The sequence below is a fragment of the Ranitomeya imitator genome, chromosome 8 (assembly GCF_032444005.1).
Source record: "Ranitomeya imitator isolate aRanImi1 chromosome 8, aRanImi1.pri, whole genome shotgun sequence".
NCBI lineage: Eukaryota > Metazoa > Chordata > Amphibia > Anura > Dendrobatidae > Ranitomeya > Ranitomeya imitator.
In genome coordinates this window covers 33,221,160-33,246,878 of record NC_091289.1, presented here as the reverse complement: position 1 = coordinate 33,246,878, position 25,719 = coordinate 33,221,160, and positions in this window count along the sequence as shown.

The following is a 25,719-nucleotide window of genomic DNA, read 5'->3' as shown; positions in this document are numbered from 1 at the left end:
TCCTCTGCCGCTGTGAAAAAAAATAGTCCCTAGTCTCACTTTTGGCATTGCTGTGTGAGAAATTTTCCCACGCAGCAATTGCCATAAAGTGAGAATTTGTTCTAAGGTAATCTCAGTGATGCACTGCAGGAGCCATTATTTCCTGTCAGTGTGTCACTGAGGGTCCTATGGAGCAGTGACATCACCCGATGTCACTGTTCTATAGGGGAGATCATCGTGGGACACTCTTTATTAATTGGACTACGGTGGACAGGTAGTATGCGGTTCATTATTTTACGTTTTTTGCAGGCACTGAAGTATGGTAAGTATGGTTAAATGAAGAATATGAAAATATTTTTTTCCTAATGTGTGTGTTTTATTAACCCTTTATCACTATTGGATAAAGTGAAGCCCCCTCCTCCTCGGACTTCAGAATGGGCAGCGGATGCATTGAAAAACTGCCCCCGGCTACAAATACCAGTCCGCAGCCGCCCCAGAAATGGCACATCTGTAAGATGTGCCAATTCCGGCACTTAGCCCCTCTCTTCCCACTCCCGTGTAGCGGTGGGATATGGGGTAATAAGGGGTTAATGTCACCTTGCTATTGCAAGGTGACATTAAGCCGGGTTAATAACGGAGAGGCGTCAATAAGACGCCTATCCATTATTAATCCAATAGTAATAAAGGGTTAATAAAACACACACATTAGGAAAAAAGTATTTTAATATTCTTCATTTAACCATACTTACCATACTACAGCGTCTGCAAAAAGCATAAAATAATGAACTGCATACTACCTGTCCGCCATAGTCCAATTAATAATGAGTGTCCCACAACGATCTCCCCTATGCTCTATAGGACCCTCAGTGATGCACTGACAGGAGACAATGGCTCCTGCAGTGCATCACTGAGGTTACCTTAGGACAAAGTTTCACTTTATGGCAATTGCTGCGTGGGAAAATTTCTCACACAGCAATGCCAAAAGTGAGACTAGGGACTATTTTTTTTACAGCGGCAGAGGAATACAGTGCAGAAGGATACCTTCCTCCTGTCATTGTGTTCCTGGAGTCCCTGGAGAGCGGTCGCAACCTTTGATGCTGCCGCTCTCCACGGGAGATCGTCGTGGGACACTCGTGGATTTCTGTGGACAGGGAGTATATTGGTTGTTTGTTATTTTCATATTTTTTTACAGATGACACTGGCTTCGGGGAACAAAGTGACAAGTATTGGTGAGTATGTACTCTATGTTATATGTACTGTATGTCTGTATGTATGTATTGTATGTAATGTATGAATGTATTGTATGTAGCATGTATGTAGCATGTATGTAGCATGTATGTAGTATGTATTTTTTTTCCATTCAACACATTAGCTGGATGATGGGACTACTACTGTCCTATCATTGGCTAATGTGTCAATCACTGTCACTGTAGTAGGCATCGTCCGATGGGACTTGTAGTCCCATCGGACGATGCCTGCACACACGCACAGAGCCCCGCACGCCGCACAGAGCCCCGGCACACACGCACAGAGCCCTGGCACACACGCACAGAGCCCCGGCACACACGCACAGAGCCCCGGCATGCCGCACAGAGCCCCGCATGCCGCACAGAGCCACGCATGCCGCACAGAGCCCCGGCATGCCGCACAGAGCCCCGCACGCCGCACAGAGCCCCGACACACCACACAGAGCCCCGCACACCACACAGAGCCCCGCACGCACACAGAGCCCTGCACGCCACACAGAGCCCTGGCATGCCGCAGAGAGCCCCGCATGCCGCACAGAGCCCCAGCACACACGCACAGACACAGAGCCCCGCACGCCGCACAGAGCCCCGCACGCCGCACAGAGCCCCGGCACACCGCACAGAGCCCCGGCACACCCGCACAGAGCCTCGGCACACATGCACAGAGCCCCGGCACACACGCACAAAGCCCCGGTACGCCGCACAGAGCCCCAGCAGGCCGGCACAGACCTACAGCAGGCACGCACAGACCCCCAAGAAGCCCGTACAGATCCCCGGCAAGCCCGCACAGACCCCGCCCGCACACCCAGACACGCACAGTGTCTGCCCCGCACCACCCACACTCATCCCCCCTCCGGAACAGGATGTAGAAGGACAGAAAGGGCTTATTTATATTCCGATATTTGTGTCCCATTGACTTGCATTGGTATCGGGTATCGGTATCGGCGATATCCAATATTTTTTGGATATCGGCCGATCCAATCCGATACCGATACTTTTGTATATCGAAAGGTATCGCTCAACACTACTCGGGAGAGGAGATCTCAGTTTCAATGTCATAGACCTAATGGAAAAGAGAAGAATTAGCTGGGTAGAAAGGCAAAATGAGCAATTGAAAGTACACAGAGCTATATAACATGATGGCTGCAATATATTAAGAGGACAACAATTTTGATGGGAGAAGAAGTGCTAGTTTAAAGATGAATAAGGTATAGATGCTGATATTTCAGTCTCCAAGACACTTACAAAAATTATTCCACATGTTCATGTACGAAAAATATTTATTTTAGCACATAATGTATAAAAAGGAATACTAGGAAGTCACAGACAACATGTGTTTTCTATTCCTACATAACAGAATGCAATCAATGAGACCTCCATGTTGTTTAAAGGTTATAACAAACGCATTTTGCTAGTGATAAGGAGCAGATGCCAGAAAGATGGAAGCAGATTAGAAGAAGGTCTCTTCTGTTACTTGACAATCTTGAAGTATGGTCATTTAAATTATTGCACCTAAAAAAATACTTATGAATTACTTTAACTGCTATGATCTAGTGCATGTTATTTAGAATTGTCTTTCAAAGTATTCATGTAAATGTTTGCATTGAAGACCATAATTGTTGAAATAAGATTGCAAAAAGTGATATTTATTTATATACTGCCTGAAAACTAAAAATGTTAGTTTTTCTTTCTTAAAAAAAAAAATTACAAAATAAAAATTAGCTGTCATAGAAAGAGAACCACTTTCTCTATCCAATTCACATTCTAAGAAATAACGACAGGTAATCCCCAGCATTGTTTCTGTACGTTACATTGTCAAATTCAAATGTGTCAAGTGTCTTTCCCCTAAAAAAAAAAAAGGTACAGACTAGTGATGAGCAAGTGTACTCGTTGCTCGTTGATCTCCGTTTATGTATGACTGCTCGGAGATTTAGTTTTCATCTCGGCAGCTGAATGATTTACAGCTACTAGCCAGCCTGAGTACATGTCGAGGTTGCCTTGTTGCTAGGGAATCCCCACATGTAATCAAGCTGGCTAGTAGCTGTAAATCATTCAGCTGCCGCGATGAAAACTAAAGCTCCGAGCAGTCACAAATACTCGGAGATCACCCGAGCGTGCTTGGGAAAACCCGAGCAACGAGTATACTCGCTCATCACTAGTACAGACCAAACCTCTTTGTTTTATTCATTCGCACAATTTGTCCACTATTGCTAAACTGGCTGTTTGAACAGATCTTGATCTGAGTATGATCTTTCTGAAACCTCTTGACAAAATATCAATCTAAAAACATCACACTTACATCCAAGGGAGAATAAAAAGTATAAGGGTAGGAAATATAAGCAGCTAGTATGAAGGTCATCTGTTTTGGGACCTAGAGGAGGGAGACTATGTTACGCATCTGCCCCAGATTTGGCCTCTGCTCCCTAGAGTTATTTCATCTTCAACTTGCTTATCTGTTCACTATACCAGTAATTTTTACGAAGGTTGCACAAACGTTTACATGCCATTGTATATAAGGCCTACCAAGTCACACACCTGGGTCTTGGTATTAAGTCTCTTAGTTTGTTGGTCTACCTGCTGCTTCCAGTGCCTCTGCTACCTGTTTGTAGTTTCCAGAACATGTGCTGCTTGTCTGTAGTATCCAGGATGTCTCTTGTTTGTATGCGGCTTCCAGTACCTCTGCTACCTGTCTGTGATCTCCAGGACGTCTGTGGGTTTGCAGATGTCCCCAATCTACCTGTGGTTTCCAGTGCCTCTGCTACCTGTTTGCAGTTTCAACTATCTCTGCTGCCTCTTTGTGATCTCCAGGATGTCTCCGGTCTGCCTGTGGCTTCCAGTATGTTTGCTACCTGTCTGTGATCCCCATTACGTCTGCGAGTTCTGGGATGTCTCTTGCCTACCTGCAGCTTCCAGTGCCTCTGCTACCTGTTTGCAGCATCCAGAACCTGTGCTGCTTGTCTCTGGTATCCAGGATGTCTCCTGTCTGCCGGAGGCTTCCAGTATGTCTGCTACCTGTCTGTGATCCCCAGGACCTCTGCGGATTCCCAGATGTCTCCAGTCTACCCGCAGCTTCCAGTGCCTCTGCTACCTGCTTGTGGTTTACAGTACCTCTGCTGCCTGTCTGTGGGCTTCAGAATGTCTAATGCCTGCCTGAGGCCTCCAGTACCTCTCTTGCCTGTCTGTGATCTCAAGGACATCTCCTGTGTGTCTGAGGCTTCCACTACCGCTGCTACCTGTTTCCCATGTGCTTCATCTGCCTGCTGCAAAGACACACATGGCCCATGTGTCAATCGGACCTCGAGCTTTGAGGATCCACCTCGCCTATTTCAGAGTAAAGCTGGTCATACACATCAGCTGAACTCGTTGATATCGATGGGTTCGGACAACGGTCTAATGTGTATGGGGGCGCAGCTGACGAAAAACCGGAAGTAATGTCGATAAGACATGGCGGCGTTGTTCTCCCTTAGGATAACTGCCAGGTGACATATCCACTGGCAGCTTTCTTATAGAAAACACAGGAACGATCACTCCTGTGTATGGCAAAGTCAGACGAGATAGCTGTCAGCTCAATGTGTATAGCCCACCTAAGACTGCAAGATAAAGAGGTTTAGCAATAGAGGGAAAAGAGATGCAAAGTACTAAGAGATTCCGGAGGAACGAATGCTTAGAACTAAGGGCTAGAAACTCTTTCACAGACATTCCACATACCAATCCCTTGCTGCTCCCATATCAACATTTATCTGGTCCCCCATTAGTCTCTGTTTACCAATCTGCCAATCAGTGGATGGATGCCATCAGTGGAGGAGGTTAAACTAAGACAGGCAGGGAAACAGGATATCATCAGCATGGGCGTTCCACAGAATTGATAAGGTTAGTATTACTTAATTTGTTACTTTATAAATATTATGTGGTTATTCTACCCCTTTAGTAAAAAATGGTGGCCAGGAATCTTCATTTGTTCTAAAAAAAAGAGTTTCTGCAGCTGCTAAGATGTAAGTTTCCCATGACCTATTATTAAAATATTTACCTTGCTGCCTCTATATCTGCCTTAGTATGGTCATAACAATGTTATCACTTCCAGTAGGAGGAATATTAATAAATTAACTAAATCAGTGAAAATAATGTTTCAGAATATGTTGCCTTTTTATTCACCTTTAAAAAAAATAGAATCTGTTTTCGGGAATTATGCAGCAATGATGGAATATGGGCTGGATTCTTAATGTGCTTTGAAGTGATTTCCCATTTGAATGATTGGAACAACTTGTGTCAAATCCTGAAAAAAAAAAAGATAAAGATGTTATTTCATTTTGTTACATTGTACTGGCTGGTGGTTTAATCACACTAAATCACTTAGAGCCCTTTAAAAACAAGAAACATGATTAGATCTTTTTGAAGTGTCTCTTAAGTGTTCTAATGTTGGCATGTTTTAGACATTACAACACAAGTACGGCCCTGGGGCACTCTGAAATCTCAATTCTTAACATCCTTGACATTGTTACTTATGGCTGGTATTGATTTATTATTTGTATTTTTATATCATCAAAGCCACAGGTGTGCAGGAGAGATATTACAATCCGTGTGCATCTGCATATTCCACTAAGGTGGCTGCCCTGCCTAGTTACCTACAAATATTACAACATTTAAACACAGCATTTATTCAAAATGGAAAAATAACTATTTATTAATGTCTATGTAGTCCAAAAATATAAAGCTGTGCTTGCACTTTGTAGTTGTTTCTTATTTTTTTATGGGATTTATCAAAGATCATGTTGAAAAATGGAATACAGCCTCTATAGGTGAACACAGCCTAAAAGGTAATATGTTGGAAACTTGCTGCTAATCATACAAAACAACCAGGATGCATCCTGTAAGTGTGGACATACCCATTCAGTGTGTACATCAGAAGGTTGTTGCCTAAAGCTATACAAACCACTTAAAAAAGGCTAAAAATTATACCTTCATAGTCCCCTTCAATGAGTGAAAGGGGAGAGCTGGTAACAGATCACATGTCTTATACAGCCATGACTATTATAGGGAAGTGTATAACAAACTGCAACTTTCTCTGGTGATCATTTGTCTTTTTCAAGGCTGGATCCATGATGATCAACTGATCAAGGCTGGTTCACACTTTGCGTTTTATGCTGCATTTTTTCCCCACGTTTTTGCCGCAGGTAAAACAAAGCAAAGTGAATGAGATTTCTGAAATCTTCTGCATACGCTGCTTATCTTCCTTGCAGATTTTAACCTTCAAAGCGTTTTTTCAAATCTGCAGAACAGGAAAATACTCAAGTAAGAACACATCAAAACCGTACATAAAACATTGGAGCCTTTTTAGACTCTAAATTCTTGTTGTGTCAGGAAACAATACATGTACATAGCCACAATGGTCAGACCCAGATTCTATCTTTTATATTGAAGTGCTTACTGTACAAGGGTCATTGTGAATAGAGGGGAAGCAGGATCAGCTATGACATTACCTATTGTGATTTATGTACTGTATAGAGAGGTGTTACCTGTCATTGTCTGGGACTTTAACATTGATAGCTTATCTTTAGGATAGGTCATCAATGTCTGATTGGTGGGGGTGTGACACCTGGCACCCCTACCAATCAGCTATTGCCAATGCTAGTGGTGGCCAGGAGTGCTCAATTTCGGGCTACACAGCACAGCTCTGTCGACTGTATAGTGGGCCTGGCTGGATATTGCACTTCTGTTCCTTATTGATTTAACTAGGGGGAAGATGTGGAGTATATGGCCGCAACCACTATAAAGTCGATGGAGATGTGCAAGTCTGTAACTGAGCAATTCCAGTCTCTACTGACATAGGCAGGAACAGCTGATAAGCAGGGGCGCATGGTGTAGAAACCCCACTGATCAGACATTAATGACCTATCCTACAACTAGGCTAGCTAAAGTCCCAGACAACCCCTTTAAAGGACAGGAGGTTGGAGTCTAAAAAAGCCCCAGTTGTCAGTGTAAAAATTCTAAAATGATGTATTTTGTTTTTATTTTTAAAGACTGTGATTTAAAGAAAATTGGTAAATTTAAAAAAAAATCAAACATGAGTATTGATGGGCGAACCTAAGCGGTAAAGTAAGCGGTCTGCACCGAACATCTAGGGTTGGCACACAGACACCGAATACTGACTTCTACCTGGAAATCCTGTGTTTCACATGCTGTCAGCTGTTTGACAGCGCGATAAACACACGCTCTGATAGGCAGTAAATTTGTTACCACCAGTTACCATACAGATGACAACATGTGAGCCTACAGCTGTGACCAGTGGTAAAAAAGTTACCACTGATCACAAACGTCGACTGATAAGAGCCCTACGCTCATCATCGTACACCTTGTCTTGATGATAGATGTGAGAGCATTCATCATCTGGCGCCTATGAAATAAATAAATAAAATAACAAAAATGGCTTGGGGTCCCCTCTGTGTTTGCTAACCAGTGCAGGCAAAGTTGACAGCTGCAGCCCTCAACTGTCAGTGTTATCTTTGCTGGTTATCAAAAATAGAGAGGTCCCCATGCCGCTTTTTTTTTTTAATTATTTAAATAAATAATTTAAAAAAAATTGTGTAGTCCCCCCATTTTGACAACCAGCTAACCTAAAGCAAATAGCTGGGGGCTTGTATTCTCAGATTGGGAAGAGACCATGGATATTTGCCCTCTCCAGCATAAAAATAGCAGCCTGCAGCCACTCCAGACAACCCAGAATAGGCGCTTTTCCTTGCTCTTTCCACTTGCCCTGATGCGGTGACAAGTGGGGTGTGATGACACAGCATTTAATCTTAATTATGCCAGATGTCTATTTTCAGTAGCCTATGAGACATAGGCTATTGTCAAAACATTGACTTTTGAATTTATGTGTTTTTTCTTCAGTGGGTCAAGAACTATTGACTGTTGTCTTAAAGTTGACTAATGAAATTGATAAATGGCTACTATACCTCTTATATCAGATCCTACAGTATATTGTATTAATTTCTTTGGAGGACAGGGAGGCAGGGTCATTTTCTAATATGTTGACCACCTATTTTACCAGGCTATGTAGCTTGTTAACCTGCAAAACAGTGAAAGATAAACTGTGCATATTGATTACATACTCAAGCAATGAGTTTAATCTCATCCCACCATCCCCCCATGACATGTGGATGTTGGCCTGAACCACAGATGTGGGTATAAAAATAAACGTATACCTTTATGCAGAGGTTGTACAAAACAACAGCCAAGACACCATGACATCATCAAGACAGACTCTAGAGAACTACAGCCACGGCACCATGGCACCATCAAAAGGAACACAGGTTTGACATTCTGCAGGATGCCAGCCTAAGAGACCTCGGCCTAGCTGGAGGTATACATATCTGCTGCTCTATTAAACATCACTGAACACATGGATACATTTGGGGAAGCCTGGATTGCAACCCTCTGGTCACCTGGCCCGATTGATACTTTTGGAGAAACCAAGAATACTACCCAACGGTCACATTACCCGATGGAGACATTCAGATAGGCCAGGTTGGGACCATCAGGTTACCTGGCCCCCATGGAGACGTTCGAAGAAGCCAGTTTGTGACATTCTGGTCACCTTGCCACGTGCCTCAGTAGAATGACAGCTTCTTAAGCTTGTCGTTACATCCTCTCTGCGGGTGCCTTCCATAAGTCGGGTGCCACTGGTGGAGGTAGTTGGCCCTGGAAGCCCTGAAGTCGCAGCTGCTATAATCCCGGCGAAGGGTGAAGGAAGGGTGAAACGCTGTAATTTTGCACCATCTTGGGTATTTTGCTGGGACTGTTCTATATTCTATTGTCTGTTGGTGCTTCAAAAAGAATTGCCATGCTGTTTTACCCTCACCCTATGTTGTCTGAGTGGTATTCTTCCATGGGAAGGCAGTGCAGGCATTCAGTGGGATGAGCCCTGGTCCATGCAGTCTTTCTTAAAGGTACCTTCACACATAACGATATCGTTAACGATATCGTTGCTTTTTGTGACGTAGCAACGATATCGTTAAGGAAATCGTTCTGTGTGACAGCGACCAACGATCAGGCCCCTGCTGGGAGATCGTTGGTCGCTGAGGAAAGTCCAGAACTTTATTTCGTCGCTGGACTCCCTGCAGACATCGCTGGATCGGCGTGTGTGACACCGATCCAGCGATATCTTCACTGGTAACCAGGGTAAACATCGGGTTACTAAGCGCAGGGCCGCGCTTAGTAACCCAATGTTTACCCTGGTTACCAGCGTAAAAGTAAAAAAAACAAACACTACATACTTACCTACCGCTGTCTGTCCCCGGCGCTGTGCTTCTCTGCACTCCTCCTGCACTGGCTGTGAGCGTCGGTCAGCCGGAAAGCAGAGCGGTGACGTCACCGCTGTGCTTTCCGGCCGCTGTGCTCACAGCCAGTGCAGGAGGAGTGCAGAGAAGCAGAGCGCCGGGGACAGACAGCGGTAGGTAAGTATGTAGTGTTTGTTTTTTTTACTTTTACGCTGGTAACCAGGGTAAACATCGGGTTACTAAGCGTGGCCCTGCGCTTAGTAACCCGATGTTTACCCTGGTTACCCGGGGACCTCGGGATCGTTGGTCGCTGGAGAGCTGTCTGTGTGACAGCTCTCCAGCGACCAAACAGCGACGCTGCAGCGATCGACATCGTTGTCGGTATCGCTGCAGCATTGCTGAGTGTGAAGGTACCTTAAGACAGCTGGGCCAGTGGATGAGAGCACCCACTGACCCTCGTGTGTTCAGGGCAGCACGGTGGCGCAGTGGATAGCATAGCAGCCTTGCAGCGCTGGGGTCCTGGGTTCTAATCCCACCCAGGACAACATCTGCAAAGAGTTTGTATGTTCTCTCCGTGTTTGTGTGGGTTTCCTCCAGGTTCTCCGGTTTCCTCCCACATTCCAAAGACATACTGATCGGGAATTTAGATTGTGAGCCCCATCGGGGACAGTGATGATAATGTGTGCAAACTGTAAAGCGCTGTGGAATATGTTAGCGCTATATAAAAATAAAGATTATTATTATTATTGGGTAATATTTGTGTCACAAAGCAGAAGAAAATCCAGCTCTTATTTATGTCATTTTTGGGGGGGTTTCCCATATAATAAACAGTAAACGTTAAGCAAGCTGCTGTGAGCTGATATTATTAGCCTGGGAACTTTTATGGATATTGGCCCTTTCCCAGAATAATAACATCAGCCCCCAGCCGTCAGCTATTCTTCAGCTGCTTATGAAAATTACGGGGAACCTCGTCCTGTTTTTTTATCTATTTTTTTATTTATTCAATAAATACATTGTACAGTAAAATACACAAGCAGTGACTGCACTATGTCACACTGATATCTTTATTACAGTGCACATGCGCCTGCTGTTGACAGTATTACTCTCATCAGCGTTGCCTGCTCTGGCTCCTATCGCCGAGATCAGGCATGCGCTGATGACAGTAGTAGTACTCTTTTCAGCCAATGCCTGATTGGCGGTAACTTTTTTTTACCACCGGTCACAGCTGCTGGGCTGGCTTACATGCTGTCATCTGCTTTAGAGCGTGGGAACAGCAACACTGTAACTGGTGGTAACATGTAATGCTGGATGTTCAGGCCCTCTATTCATTTGAATGGAGCCTGAATCCAGGTACAGGTTCATGTACCATTCTTTTAAAAAAGTTCATCCGAACCCACCGGACCCAAACATCCATGGGTTCGCCCCCTAAACTAAACATGAGAATCTGAGTTAAACAATAGGTCATTGTCCGATGACACATTCCATTTAGAATGGAAGAGCAGATCGCTGTAGTGAATATTTAACCGGGATTTTTGTCTATATTGGGATTTACTATTTCAAAGTAATAAAATCGTAAATATCTCACGTTAACCATCTCCAAATTCCGCTGCCAAAGAATTTAGACAAAGCCAATAAATTGTTAGATTAAGATTTCGAGCACATATATCAGGAATTCCATAGCTGTCTCTGCCAGTTTGGTGCAGATTTAATGGTCAGATTTTATCACACATTGTCTATTCCAGTTAGAACATCTTAAATAATTCCAGTCCACTAAAGAGAAAACACAGGAACGTAAAAATTGCTTAAATCATCATTTTCCTGAATTTGGCTTTAATGTGATGTACTAAACACTAAACTAGTAAGTCATTTCAGCCTGCTATGTATGTACGGAGCATCATTTAAAGTGACAATATACATTAAAGGACTAAGTACTCTTTTTTTATGTTCAATTATAAACTTTTTTTTGTGGCGCACTGTGCCTTTATCGGAGCATATCTCTGCAAATTGCACATTCCGTTGCTGCTTGGGCACCTCAGTGAATCAGTGGTTAGCACTGTTACTTTGTAGTGCTGGAGTCCAGGGTTCAAATCCCAAAAAGGATAACATCTCCAAGGAGTTTATATGTTCTCCCCATGTTGTCCTGGGTTTCTTCAATGTTCTCTGTTTTCTTCCCAAATTCCAAAGACATACTGAGAGGGAATTTAGATTGTGAGCCCCAATGACAGTGTTGATAATGTCTGTAAATTCATTGGGTTACTTAAAAGCAGAAATGCTACTTCTGTGCTATTGAGCTTCGTCCTTAATTCCATTCATTCATTCTTCATGCAAGCAGTAACGAGAAAATAGTTTATGGTCCACTTACTGTAGATGAGAAGATACTTGGAGAACGCTCATTACCGATTATCATTTCGCCTAAACAGGCACCCGGCAATCACCAGATGGGTAACCAAGATAAATAATTAAATTGACAGCAGGATTTAACAGGTTAAACATTCGGAGTTCCGAGGAGAGAGAGATTTTCCGGCTCAACATTTCGTGTCCTCGTTGTTTTCAATGGGTTTCGGGTACAGTTTTAGTGTCAAAACCGAACGTTGGAATAAAGTTTGGGACATGTACCGGAACTCGAACTTCCACTGATCCACTCATCCTTAGTTACAAGCTCTCATATCTGATTAAGCTCATGGATGGATTATTTGTTATGTCATTCTGCGCTATTTTGCAATAAGTGCACCACATAGGCTATAAAAGGCAAATTGTGCAAAATTTTTCAAGAAACCCAATCCAGGCAGAACAGGCATGTAGCGATCAACTATGGAACATACCTGTAAGTTCTTAGCCCCGTTGCAGAAAATAAGCGAAGACTTGGATAACTCCTTTAGCATAACTACCACAACTCATAAATAGTGATGAGAGAATATACTCGGTACTCGAGATTTCCCGAGCACGCTCGGATGTCCTCCGATTATTTGTAAGTACTCGGAGATTTAGTTTTCAGCGCCGCAGCTGAATGATTTACATCTCTTAGCCAGCTTGATTACATGTGGGGATTCCCTAGCAACCAGGCAACCCCCACATGTACTTATGCTGGCTAACATGTAAATCATTCAGCTGCGGCGCTGAAAACTAAACCTCCGAATACTTACAAATACTCGGAGGACACCCGAGCGTGCTCAGGAAATCTCGAGTACCGAGTATATTCGCTCATCACTACTCATAGACAATCCTCATCATCATCACCCACTTTGGCTACATCGACATAAGCGAGACACATCTTCGGTGATGATTTATTTCACACCATGTTTTAAAGAATTAAAATTTGCTGATAGTCCGCTTTCATCATTTGCTTGCTTTTCAGCACATACCCAATGCCTGGTAAAGTAAACATTTTCGGCACACAAGACTCGGAGCTTGTAACTGGGCAGATTGATGCACAAGACTCTTTTTTTCCCATTTTACTGTGAAATATAAACTGAGTCCTCTGAATACAGTACTGTTATTTAATTGCAGGTCATTGGGCATATCCAAATTCCATATAGAGAGCCGAATTCTGCAGTGCAGCTGCATGCCCTACGATTTGCCTTTAAGAAAGCTCATTCATCATACATGATGTTATTAATAGGGGCATGTAGAAGCACTTATACTCTCAGCAATATCCGTGCTTCCCATGCCATTAATTGGGAACAGGACTGACAATGGACACCCTTCACCCTGCGAAAAAAGAAGAAAAAAAAACATAAACCGAAAACGCTAATCTACGAACGCAAAGCAAACAAATGCAAATTCCATTGTGCCTTGTTTATAAAGAAGAATCAACAAAATAAAAGGGTAAATTCATGTGCGGCCATTAGTATTCGCCATGAAGTTGTGCTGGGTCTGTTTAAAGTTAAATGTTACAATCGAGGTCTATATCAAAGAGAGGGAACTCCTATGTAAGCAATTGATTCCAGAGATGGCTGGGAAGAGAGTAAAGACTAATCAAATTTTACGAGAAGACAAGGAAAAAGGAACACTATTTACACGAGCAGCCAGAAAACAGATGCGGCCCGAGCCTTAAATATTCAAGTAACACAGATACTTAACACTAAGCGGTTTTGTATTCTGTAACTTTTTTCTGTTTTGTAAACTTTTTGAAAAAAAAACCCGCATAATAACTTATACATAAAGGCTTCTTTATATATACAAGCACGATTCTAAAGTTGTATGTGTATGGCAACATTACAGATTCTTAACACAAAATTCATAGACTGCTATATTAGACTATAGAGATGTATAGTCGCGGTCAAAAGTTTTGAGGCTGACCCGAATTTTTTATTTCACAAAGTTTACTGCTTTGGTATTTTTAGTTCCTTTAAGGCTCATTCAGAAGTCCATTTTTTTTCCCATACGAGAAAAAGAGTGATTTTCTTCAGAGTTACATAAGATTTCTTTATCAGAGTGTCGTCTGAGTTCGGTCCAAGTTTCATCAGTTTTTCTCCGATGAGAAAAAAAAAGGTTCTGTATCTTCTCACATCAGTCCACAAAAAATGGACAGCACTTGGATTGAACAGGCTGCCACGAGAGGTGATGAGTTCTCCTTCCATGGAGGTCTTCAAACAGAGGCTGGACAGACATCTGTCTGAGATGATTTAGTGAATCCTGCTCTGAGTCGGGGGTTGGACCAGATGACCCAGGAGGTCTCTTCCAACTCTACCATTCTATGATTCTATGATTTCATTCTACAGTATGATCCAATTTTTCCACTGACTCATAGACTTGCATTGCAGATTTTGATCCGTACTCGGATCAATACAGGACATGTCTCTGCAATTTTGTGAGGAGTACTTGGTCATCAAAAAAAATCATGTGACCAGCCCCATAGGCAGCCCCATAAGCACGACTTCTTTCCATAAAAACATCGATAGAACTTGCATGTGAAAAAAAAACCTCTGAATGAGCCGTACGTCAGATATTTCTTACAATTATCTGCATTCCATATGTTTTTTAGCTTTAATTGACAAATTCATTACATTTATGCCAAGACTCAATATTTACAGAGTTGACCCTTATTTTTCAAGACTCCTGTCGTTCGCCCTGGCAGTTGGATATCAGCTTCTTCTTGGCCAAATCCTGACTGATGTCAGGATACATTTATTTAGTGCTAATTTTTTGGGCCTAAATGAAGGGGTGTGGCTCACAGGTCAACCCGTTCTTGCCTAATCAGTGCTTGGCGTTAAGCACAAGTTCTGTGTTTTTAATTTTTCCACCTATTTTTTGAGGATTGATTACATGTTCTTAATGGGATTGAGACCTGGGGAATTTTCTGGCAATTGACCCAAAATTTCAATATTTTGTTCATCATGCCACTTAGTGAAAGCTTTTCCTTGTGACACGGTCTCCATCATACTTGAAAAAGCATCATCACCACATTGCTCTCGGATAGGTGGCCAAAGTTGCACTTGTCTTCTTTATTCCTGGCAGTATTTTTAGGCAAAATTGTGAATGAGCCCACTACATGAATGAAAAGCAAAACTACACATAAATGATCTCAGGATACTTTACTGTTGGAATACACAGGGCTCAAGGTAGTTCTCCCCTTATCTTCTCCAGAAAATCTTTTTTCTGACAGAGGCTTCATATGTCAGTCTGTCCTTGATGATTTTTTTGAAGAGAAGGTTCTTTGCCGCCCTTACTAGCACCAGCCAAGTCTCCAAAAGTCTTCATCTTATTATGCTGGCAGATTCACTGACACCTGCCTGCTGCTATTCCTGAGCAAGCTCTGTACTGGTGTTGAATCAATCACTCCTCTTTAGGAAACGGTCCTGGCACTTGCTATATTTTCTTTAGCACCCTCTAGTCTTTTTTAAGTTCTTGATGAACTAATAATGGTTGATTTGGGGAGACCTTTCTTGAATGCCCCTTAGTCTTCTTCAAAGCAAATGAACCACTCTCCTTGAAGTTCTTAATGATCCGATAAATGGTCAATTTAGGGGCAACCTTACAAGTACTAATACTCTTGCCTATGAAGCCTTTTTGATAGAAAGCAACGATGCTTCAATGGTTAACAGAAGAGCACAATGATTTCAAGCAAAAGCTCCCTTTTAATGCAACAAGTCTGCTCTTACAAGAGTAGAGTAACAAAATAAAATCTAGGATAACAATTGGAAGACACAGGTGTGTGTCCAAATGGGCTTTCAAAGGTCTAGGGAGATGATGTCACATACCGGGTAATCTGCAAATTCCAGTGTGGAGCACAACAGAGAGCAGCGGATCGAAGTGAAGAGAGGAGATCCCAGACAAGGTAGAGAGGTACAGTCTGTAACATAGGTTATTTTGTAAAGTTTGTATAAACTAAAATTTTTGTCGGCCTCAAATTTTTAGTCTACAACTGTACACTATATTATGGGAACACTCTCAGCTCACACATTACCAAATAAAGAGATTATGCCTTAAAGAGGATCTTTCACCAAATTCTAATTTTTGTAGTGTCTGTAGAGTGGAAAAAAACATTTCTTCACTATTTTGTCTCTCCATTGTGAAGATATTAGCAATCAAAGTATTTAGCACCTAATGCGCTAACGTTTGTTAAGATTAAGTGGGTGTGGTCAATCAGCAACTCATACAAGGAGAAGTACATGCCCCGGTAAAAACACCCACTTAGACCTAACTAAAGTTAACTCATTAGGTGCCAAATACTTTAATTGCTAATAATTACACAATAGATAGGGATCCAAAGGGTAACGTTTCTCCTTGCGGAGAGTGGCATGTTAAGCATGCCGAGATGAGGAGACTTAAAGCTGCAATGTTCCTTTGGGAAATATGCAAATTGTCTCTTCAGAGAGGAAGAGGACTAGAAGTCTAGTGCAACCTATAGGAAGTGGCAATCCTAAAAGTCAATGTCAACTCTTTAACGAGCCTTTTCAAATGACTAGGATAAAAGCCAAAACCAAAAACCACTCCCTCCTCAGTTCAGTATACTATCACCCCCCTCCCATCAGCGTCATACTGACCTGGTCGGCGCTGTAATCCCATGCATGTGCTGTGCGATCACGCGGTTACGCAAACAATATCCGCCCTTGTATGGGCAATGTCCGAATTGATCTTTTGTGCATGCGCCGTAGGAGGCAGTGATTTCTTCAAGGCACCACACACCCCGGAGCCAGGAAAAAATCATTAACTTAAAAGAATATAAATCAATTTCTCAATGTCTACACCACAGCTATGAGATATATGAAGGCAAGACCGGTTTAAACATTCAATTACCTGTATGCCCATAGTAAGAGATAAAAATCGTCCATGGGGTGACAGATTCCTTTTAAGCAAAAACAAAAATTGAATTTTAATAGGACAATGAGTAGCAGCCAAGGTAAATATAGTATTTTTGATCTTTGAACTGAAGCCATTGTTATGTGATTGTGAAGATGCATTTCCATCTGCTCCAGCTGTTATGATATCATTTCAATGGGGGTAACTGAGGAGAAGAGTCGTTCGGCAAAGAGACAAACACATTTCAGTCCCACATATTGCTGAATATTTTGGTGATTTTAAATATGAAATGTTCAAAATGGGAAAAAAAAAGTTCTTATTTTGGAAATAATTTTTGAACTCAACCGCACAAAATAATATAAGCTTAATTATGGGTTATTATTATCACAGATCTATTGTGTCATATACCAAGCCAGCAATTTTCCTTATTCTCAGGGGGAGGGGTTAATATATGTGGCATTAAACATAGAGATTATACATAGAAACATAGAAATTAATTAGTCGATTAATTAGTTTGAATTGTTCCCAAAGTTGAGTGTGAATATTTTTTTTTTAGGTTCAATAATAAGCATTTACTCAGGGCTTGTCCATTCTGAGTGTAATGCCATATACAGGACCCTTTCTTATTATTAATATTATTATACATTTATATAGTGCCATTTATTCTATGACGCTTTACATGTGGTATTGCTGCTCTTCTCTTCCCTACTAATGTGTTTTCATATTTCTGCTAGAGGAGAGCAAATCTTCCGAAATTCGAATTTGTCAGGTTCTGAAATTTGAATTTGACAGAATTTGAAATTCCATTTTGACAAGTTCTCTTTAAATCCCACAGGAAATTTGATTTTTTAATTTATTCGATGCACGTTGAAGGCGCCTTATACTCTAACATCTCTCCAGACCTCACAGCATAATAAACATAGTTTTTAAAAATTAGTTATAGTCACCTCATCCCTCACCTGTCCCTCCAGCTACCTACAGTCTACCGTCCTCACAGTGCTCTCTGGGTCCTCCATGACATTGTGTCAAGATATTGCACCACCAAGTCATGACATTGCATGAGGCCTGGTGAGCACAAAAAGCCCTGAAGAGTACGGTGAGGAACATGTACTGGGGAAAAATGTATTCAATCAGTCACCAATTGTTCAAGTTCTCCCACTTAAAAACATGAGAGAGACCTGTAATTGGCATCATAAGTAGACCACAACTAGGAGAATGAGAAAACAAATCCAGAAAATCACTTTGTCTGATTTGGCAAGATTTATTTTGCCAATTTTGGTGGGAAAAAACTATTTGGTCACCTAAAAACATTCAAGATTTCTGTCTCTTACAGACCTGTAACTTTTTCTTTAAGATGCTTCTCTGTCCTCCACTCATTACCTGTAGTAACGGCACCTGTTCAAACTTGTTAGCTGGTGGCATACAGAGTACCTATATGATACACCTCCCATCGAGGGCAGATTGTCGTTCTTTTTGGGCAGCCAGGCCCACATGAGCCAATACATGCTTCAGCGCCTGCGCAATGACCGTCGAATTGCCCTTATTGTTACCAGTGCAGATTACTGGGTCTCTACCCAGCTGGATCCCCTACAAGAACAACGTACCATCATTACTTTCGTCCCTGGTGCACAAGCGCCAAATGCATAACTACAAGCAGACCCTGGTAGAGAAAATACTGATGGCTTTTCCATCTGACAATGGGGGCTCAGTGGAAGAGCAAGGCAGAGGTGGAGGAGGTCGCCAACGCAGCTGGGGCACTGCCAGCACCTCGGAAGGCAGGGTTAGCATGCCTGAAATTTGGCAAAACTTTATGAGCACATCACAACATACAGCACCACCATGTAGCCCTTTTTTTGACATGTTCTTAGAACTAGGATCACTGACTCACAAATTACTGTAGAAATGAGTAGGCCCTCACACAGGACCCCCCAGTCTATACCATCCTTGTGTTAAGAAAATGGGGCCCTCGAGGCATCGCTGAGGGAAGCACTTCTTGTTTTTGTCTCAAAACTCAATAAATATTTAATATTCCATATATCACCCCTCTGACAAATAAACCCTTATTTTATTAGCACTTGTTATATACAATGGACCCTATTCATTATTGTATTTGCACCTTTTTTGAAGAATTTTTGGTATTTATTGCTTGTTTTCTAATTTGCACCTAATTGTTTTTTTAATTTGTGTCTTTAAAGAATATTTTATATGTCTTAGGGCTCTTTCACACATCAGTGTGCCTGTTACATGTGGTGACAGTTTTCACAAGTACCGGAGACAAATGTAGACCCGTTCAAGAGAATAGGACTGCGTATGTGTCAGTGTATTTCCATGGACCTTGTGTCATCAGTGTGACATGACCGCCACCTGTACTGGTACCGGTACTGTTCATGCTGTTCCCTGGCATTGGGTGCTGAAGACAGCTCACATCATTGTCTCCTGCCCTGTCTACGATCAGTATGAGCAGGGGACAATGTTGAGAGTTGTATTCAAATGTAAAATTAAGAATATAATAAATAATCACATTATACTCACCTTAACACCTAATCCCCTGAAGCCATTGTCCCCTCTAAACAAATAAAAATAAAAAACAACAATATCCCTCACCTGTCCGAAGTTGAAAGTTTACCTCCAATTACAAATGTCGGTTACTACTCCCATCAGCCTACGCCTGCTGTCGCTGATAACAGCGACAGCAGATGGCGGCTCATGGGATTACTCATCAGCCAGCACCTGCACTATAAATACATAAAAAGAAAAAAATGATGTGAGTTTCCCTGTATTTTTGATAACCAGCCAGGTAAAACTGACAGCTGTGGGCTCCAATCCTCAGCTGTCACCTTTAGCAAGGTTGGTTATCAAGAATAGGAGTCCCCATGCTGTTTTAATTTACATTATTTAAATAAACAATTCTAAAAATGGTGTGGGACCCCTCCCCATTTTTGACAACCAGCTAAGCTAAAGCAGACAGCTAGGGGGACGGTATTCGCATGCTGGTAAGGGGCCATGGACATTGGCCCCTCCATCCTAAAAATAGCAGCCCACAGCCGCCTCAGAAAAGGCGCATCCATTAGATGCACCAATTCTGGCACTTTGCCAAGCTCTTCCCATTTACCCTGTGGTAGTGGCAAGTGGGTTAATTTTTGTGAGGTTGATATCAACTTTTTATTGTTCAGTGACATCAAGCACACGGATCAGTAATGGTGAGCTGTCTATAAGATGCCTCTCCATTACTAATCCTATAGTTATATTGTAAATAAACACACACAGCAAGAATAAAGTCTTTTATTTGATATAAAAAACACACATTTTTTTATTTAAAAATAACAAACACAGTTATACTCACCTAACTCCCATTCCATTGAAGCCATCATCTCCTGTAAAAAAAAAAAAACAGCCTTGTCTGTGATAAATAGTTTTCAACTGTGATGGTGCCAAGATGCGTTCATCCAGGCTGAAAACCACTGAAGAATGAGCTGCTGCGAGCGCAGCATCACTGACCAGCGGTGACTTCATTGAGGTTACCGCAGGTCACTGAGGCTGCAGTGACCTTAATGAGACCACTTCTAACTATTTCCCACTGTGAACTGCTGTGAGCTCACTGAGCTCAGCACTGCACCATGAGACTTTCTTTCACAGTGCTAGTGGTGATCCCATTTAGGTAACCGAAGTTCACCATGTGGCCCGGTCTCACTGCATTGAGTCATTCTGCCCAGCTCTTCAGTGTGAGCTGTTTCCTCCGGCCACTGCTCATACTGATGAGCAAATGTCACACAGAAGGATTATGGCATGGGACATTATGGATGCTTTCAACTTTGGACAGGTGAGAGATTTTTTTTTTATTTTTGTTTGCTTACAGGGGACAATGGCTTCAGGGTATTACATGTTAAAGTGAGCATAATTTTATTTTTTTTCTTTATGTTTAATTTACACTTGAATACAACTGTCAGCATGATCCCCTGCTCGTGCTGATCACAGGCAGAGCAGAGGACAACGATGTGAGCTGTCTTCATCATATGTATGCTACATGTATGAAAAACACATACACATGGACACACAGACAGAGATATCTTCGATACTGTTTTTTCCAGTACCGGAAATATCAGTATGTGTGATTGAGCCCTTACAGATTACAGATCTTTTCACCTGACTGTGACTTTTTGAAACCCCTCAAAATTACCAATGTACTGCAGACAATCAACCTCCTCCTTCAAACTTCATTGGAGTGAAGTTTAGCTTGTCAGAAAAATTTTTTCTCAATTGTCGTATTTTGAGAAATGTGTGACTTTTTGTGGTAAAATTTTTTTTAAAAAGTCGCAAAAAAGGTTACAGGCAAAAATGAGATTATTTATACCCTTTGTGCAAAATTGATGAACCGTTCTGAAGATTTTGGTATAAAAAAGGCAAAGTATACCACAAGACAATAAAAGAAAGGTGACTTTAAAAATAAAATCACAAATTATGAATCTGGGCCATAGCCTGCTTCATTTTCTATCTTCACCCAAACACCCAGCACCTGTTTCTAATAAATTCTACACAAATCAGTATCATAATATAGTTTGGCAACAGCTGCCTCGCCTACATGCAGAATGCCCCGGAGTACAATACACCTGTGAATATAAACTCTGTTTATTTAGCTGAAAGCCAAAGAGTTTCATAAAGTAATTATCTAAAGCTTAATATATGCCCATTCTTAACACAAAATAACCTTGTTCTTAAAAACCCATAAAACCATATTTAAGGGAATTTTTCCAAATCCATGAGAAAAAAGCTGCGACTGTGCAAGTATGCCATTAATCTACATGTGAGCTTGAGTAGAAAGTAGAGAGGAATCTGCATCTAGCTGCTTTACCAAGTAATGCTAGTCTAGGTCTGTTTCCCTTTTCTGCTATGTAATATTATTATTTGCATATATAGTGAAAACATATTACACAGTAAGATGCAGAGGTTGTCCTTAACCCCTTTAACCCAAGGGTGGTTTGCACGTTAATGACTGGGCCAATTTTTACAATTCTGACCACTGTCCCTTTATGAGGTTATAACTCTGGAACGCTTCAACGGATCCGAGTGATTTTGATGTTGTTTTATCGTGACATATAGTACTTCATGGCAGTTGTAAAATTTCTTTGATATTACCTGCGTTTATTTGTGAAAAAAATGAAAATTTGGCTAACATTTTGAAAATTTCGCGATTTTCCAACTTTGCATTTTTATGCCCTTAAGTCACACAGTTATGTCACACAAAATACTTAATAAGTAAAATTTCCCACATGTCTACTTTACATCGGCACAATTTTGGAACCAACCTTTTTTTTGGTAGGGAGTTATAAGGGTTAAAAGTTGACCAGCAATTTCTCATTTTTACAACACCAATTTTTTTAGGGACCACATCACATTTGAAGTCACTTTGAGGGGTCTATATGATAGAAAATACCCAAGTGTGACACTATTCTAAAAACTGCACCCCTCAAGGTGCACTAAACCATATTCAAGAAGTTTATTAACCCTTCAGGTGTTTCACAGAAATTTTTGGAATGTTTAAAAAAAATGAACATTTAACTTTTTTTCACAAAAAATTTATTTTAGCTCCAATTTGTTTTATTTTACCAAGAGTAACAGGAGAAATTGGACCCAAAACATTGTTGTACAATTTGTTCTGAGTATTCTGATACCCCATATGTGGGGGTAAACCACTGTTTGGGCGCATGACAGAGCTCGGAAGCGAAGGAGCGCCATTTGACTTTTCAATGCAAAATTGATTGGAATTGAGATGGGACGCCATGTTGCGTTTGGAGAGCCCCTGATGTGCCTAAACATTGAAACCCCCACAAGTGACACCATTTTGGAAAGTAGACCCCCTAAGGAACTTATCTAGATGTGTGGTGAGCACTTTGACCCACCAAGTGCTTCACAGAAGTTTATAATGTAGAGCCGTAAAAATAAAAAATCAAATTTTTTCACAAAAATGAAATTTTTTCGCCCACAATTTTTAATTTTCCCAAGGGTAACCAGAGAAATTGGACCCCAAACGTTGTTGGAAGGGAAGGAAGGGAAGGAGCACTGTTTTACTTTTTCAATGCAGAATTGACTGGAATTGAGATCGGACGCCATGTCACGTTTGGAGAGCCCCTGATGTGCCTAAACAGTGGAAACCCCCCAATTCTAACGGAAACCCTAACCCAAACACAACCCTAACCCTAATCCCAACCATAACCATAACCCTAACCACACCCCGAACCCAAACATGCCCCTAACCCTAATCCCAACCACTTCCTTAGCCCCAACACACCCCTAACCCTAATTTCAACCCTAACCCCATCCCTAACTCCAACACACCCCTAACCCTAATCCCAACCATGACCATAACCACACCCCAAACCCTGACACACCCCTAACCCTAATCCCAACCCTAATCCCAACCATAAATGTAATCCAAACCCTAACCCTAACTTTAGCCCCAATCCTAACTTTGGCCCCAACCCTAACCCTAACTGTAGCCGCAACCCTAACTGTAGACTTAACCCTAACGTTAGCCCCAACCCTAACCCCTACTTTAGCCCCAACCCTAACTGTTGCCCCAACCCTAACTCTAACTGTAGCCCCAACCCTAATTGTAGCCCTAACCCTAGCTTTAGCCCCAACCCTAACCCTAACTTTGGCAGCAACCCTAACCCTAACTTTAGCCCCAACCCTAACCCTAACTGTAGCCCTAACCCTAGCCCTAATGGGAAAATTGAAATAAATACATTTTTTTAAATGTTATTACTTTTCCTAATGGGGTGATGAAGGGGGGTTTGATTTACTTTTATAGCGGGTTTTTTAGCGGATTTTTATGATTGGCAGCTGTCACACACTAAAAGACACTTTTTATTGCAAAAAAATAGTTTTTGCGTCTCCAGTGAAAACCATTCCCGGTGACTACATCTTGAAGCTCATCAAGAGAATGCCAAGAGTGTGCAAACCAGTCATCAAATCAAAAGGTGGCTACTTTGAAGAACCTAGAATATAAGACATATTTTCAGTTGTTTCACACTTTTTTGTTAAGTATATAATTCCACATGTGTTAATTCATAGTTTTGATGCCTTCAGTGTGAACGTACAATTTTCATAGTCATGAAAATACAGAAAAATCTTTAAATGAGAAGGTGCGTCCAAACTTTTGGTTTGTACAGTATATGTGTGTCTTGCTGACATATATATATATATATATATATACATATATATATATATACAGTTAGGGCCAGAAATATTTGGACAGTGACACAATTTTCGCGAGTTGGGCTCTGCATGCCACCACATTGGATTTGAAATGAAACCTCTACAACAGAATTCAAGTGCAGATTGTAACGTTTAATTTGAAGGGTTGAACAAAAATATCTGATAGAAAATGTAGGAATTGTACACATTTCTTTACAAACACTCCACATTTTAGGAGGTCAAAAGTAATTGGACAAATAAACATAACCCAAACAAAATATTTTTATTTTCAATATGTTGTTGCAAATCCTTTGGAGGCAATCACTGCCTTAAGTCTGGAACCCATGGACATCACCAAACGCTGGGTTTCCTCCTTCTTAATGCTTTGCCAGGCCTTTACAGCCGCAGCCTTCAGGTCTTGCTTGTTTGTGGGTCTTTCCGTCTTAAGTCTGGATTTGAGCAAGTGAAATGCATGCTCAATTGGGTTTAGATCTGGAGATTGACTTGGCCATTGCAGAATGTTCCACTTTTTGGCACTCATGAACTCCTGGGTAGCTTTGGCTGTATGCTTGGGGTCATTGTCCATCTGTACTATGAAGCGCCGTCCAATCAACTTTGCAGCATTTGGCTGAATCTGGGCTGAAAGTATATCCCGGTACACTTCAGAATTCATCCGGCTACTCTTGTCTGCTCTTATGTCATCAATAAACACAAGTGACCCAGTGCCATTGAAAGCCATGCATGCCCATGCCATCACGTTGCCTCCACCATGTTTTACAGAGGATGTGGTGTGCCTTGGATCATGTGCCGTTCCCTTTCTTCTCCAAACTTTTTTCTTCCCATCATTCTGGTACAGGTTGACCTTTGTCTCATCTGTCCATAGAATACTTTTCCAGAACTGAGCTGGCTTCTTGAGGTGTTTTTCTGCGAATTTAACTCTGGCCTGTCTATTTTTGGTATTGATGAATGGTTTGCATCTAGATGTGAACCCTTTGTATTTACTGTCATGGAGTCTTCTCTTTACTGTTGACTTAGAGACAGATACACCTACTTCACTGAGAGTGTTCTGGACTTCAGTTGATGTTGTGAACGGGTTCTTCTTCACCAAATTAAGTATGCGGCGATCATCCACCACTGTTGTCATCCGTGGACGCCCAGGCCTTTTTGAGTTCCCAAGCTCACCAGTCAATTCCTTTTTTCTCAGAATGTACCCAACTGTTGATTTTGCTACTCCAAGCATGTCTGCTATCTCTCTGATGGATTTTTTCTTTTTTTTCAGCCTCAGGATGTTCTGCTTCACCTCAATTGAGAGTTCCTTTGACCGCATGTTGTCTGCTCACAGCAACAGCTTCCAAATGCAAAACCACACACCTGGAATCCACCCCTGACCTTTTAACTACTTCATTGATTACAGGTTAACGAGGGAGACGCCTTCAGAGTTAATTGCAGCCCTTAGAGTCCATTGTCCAATTACTTTTAGTCCCTTGAAAAAGAGGACGCTATGCATTACAGAGCTATGATTCCTAAACCCTTTCTCCGATTTGGATGTGGAAACTATCATATTGCAGCTGGGAGTGTGCACTTTCAGCCCATATTATATATATATAATTGTATTTCTGAACATGTTTTTGTAAACAGCTAAAATAACAAAACTTGTGTCACTGTCCAAATATTTCTGGCCCTAACTGTATATATATATATATATATATATATATATATATATATATATATATATATATATATATATATATATATATATAGACTGTATATATGTTTTCACAAAT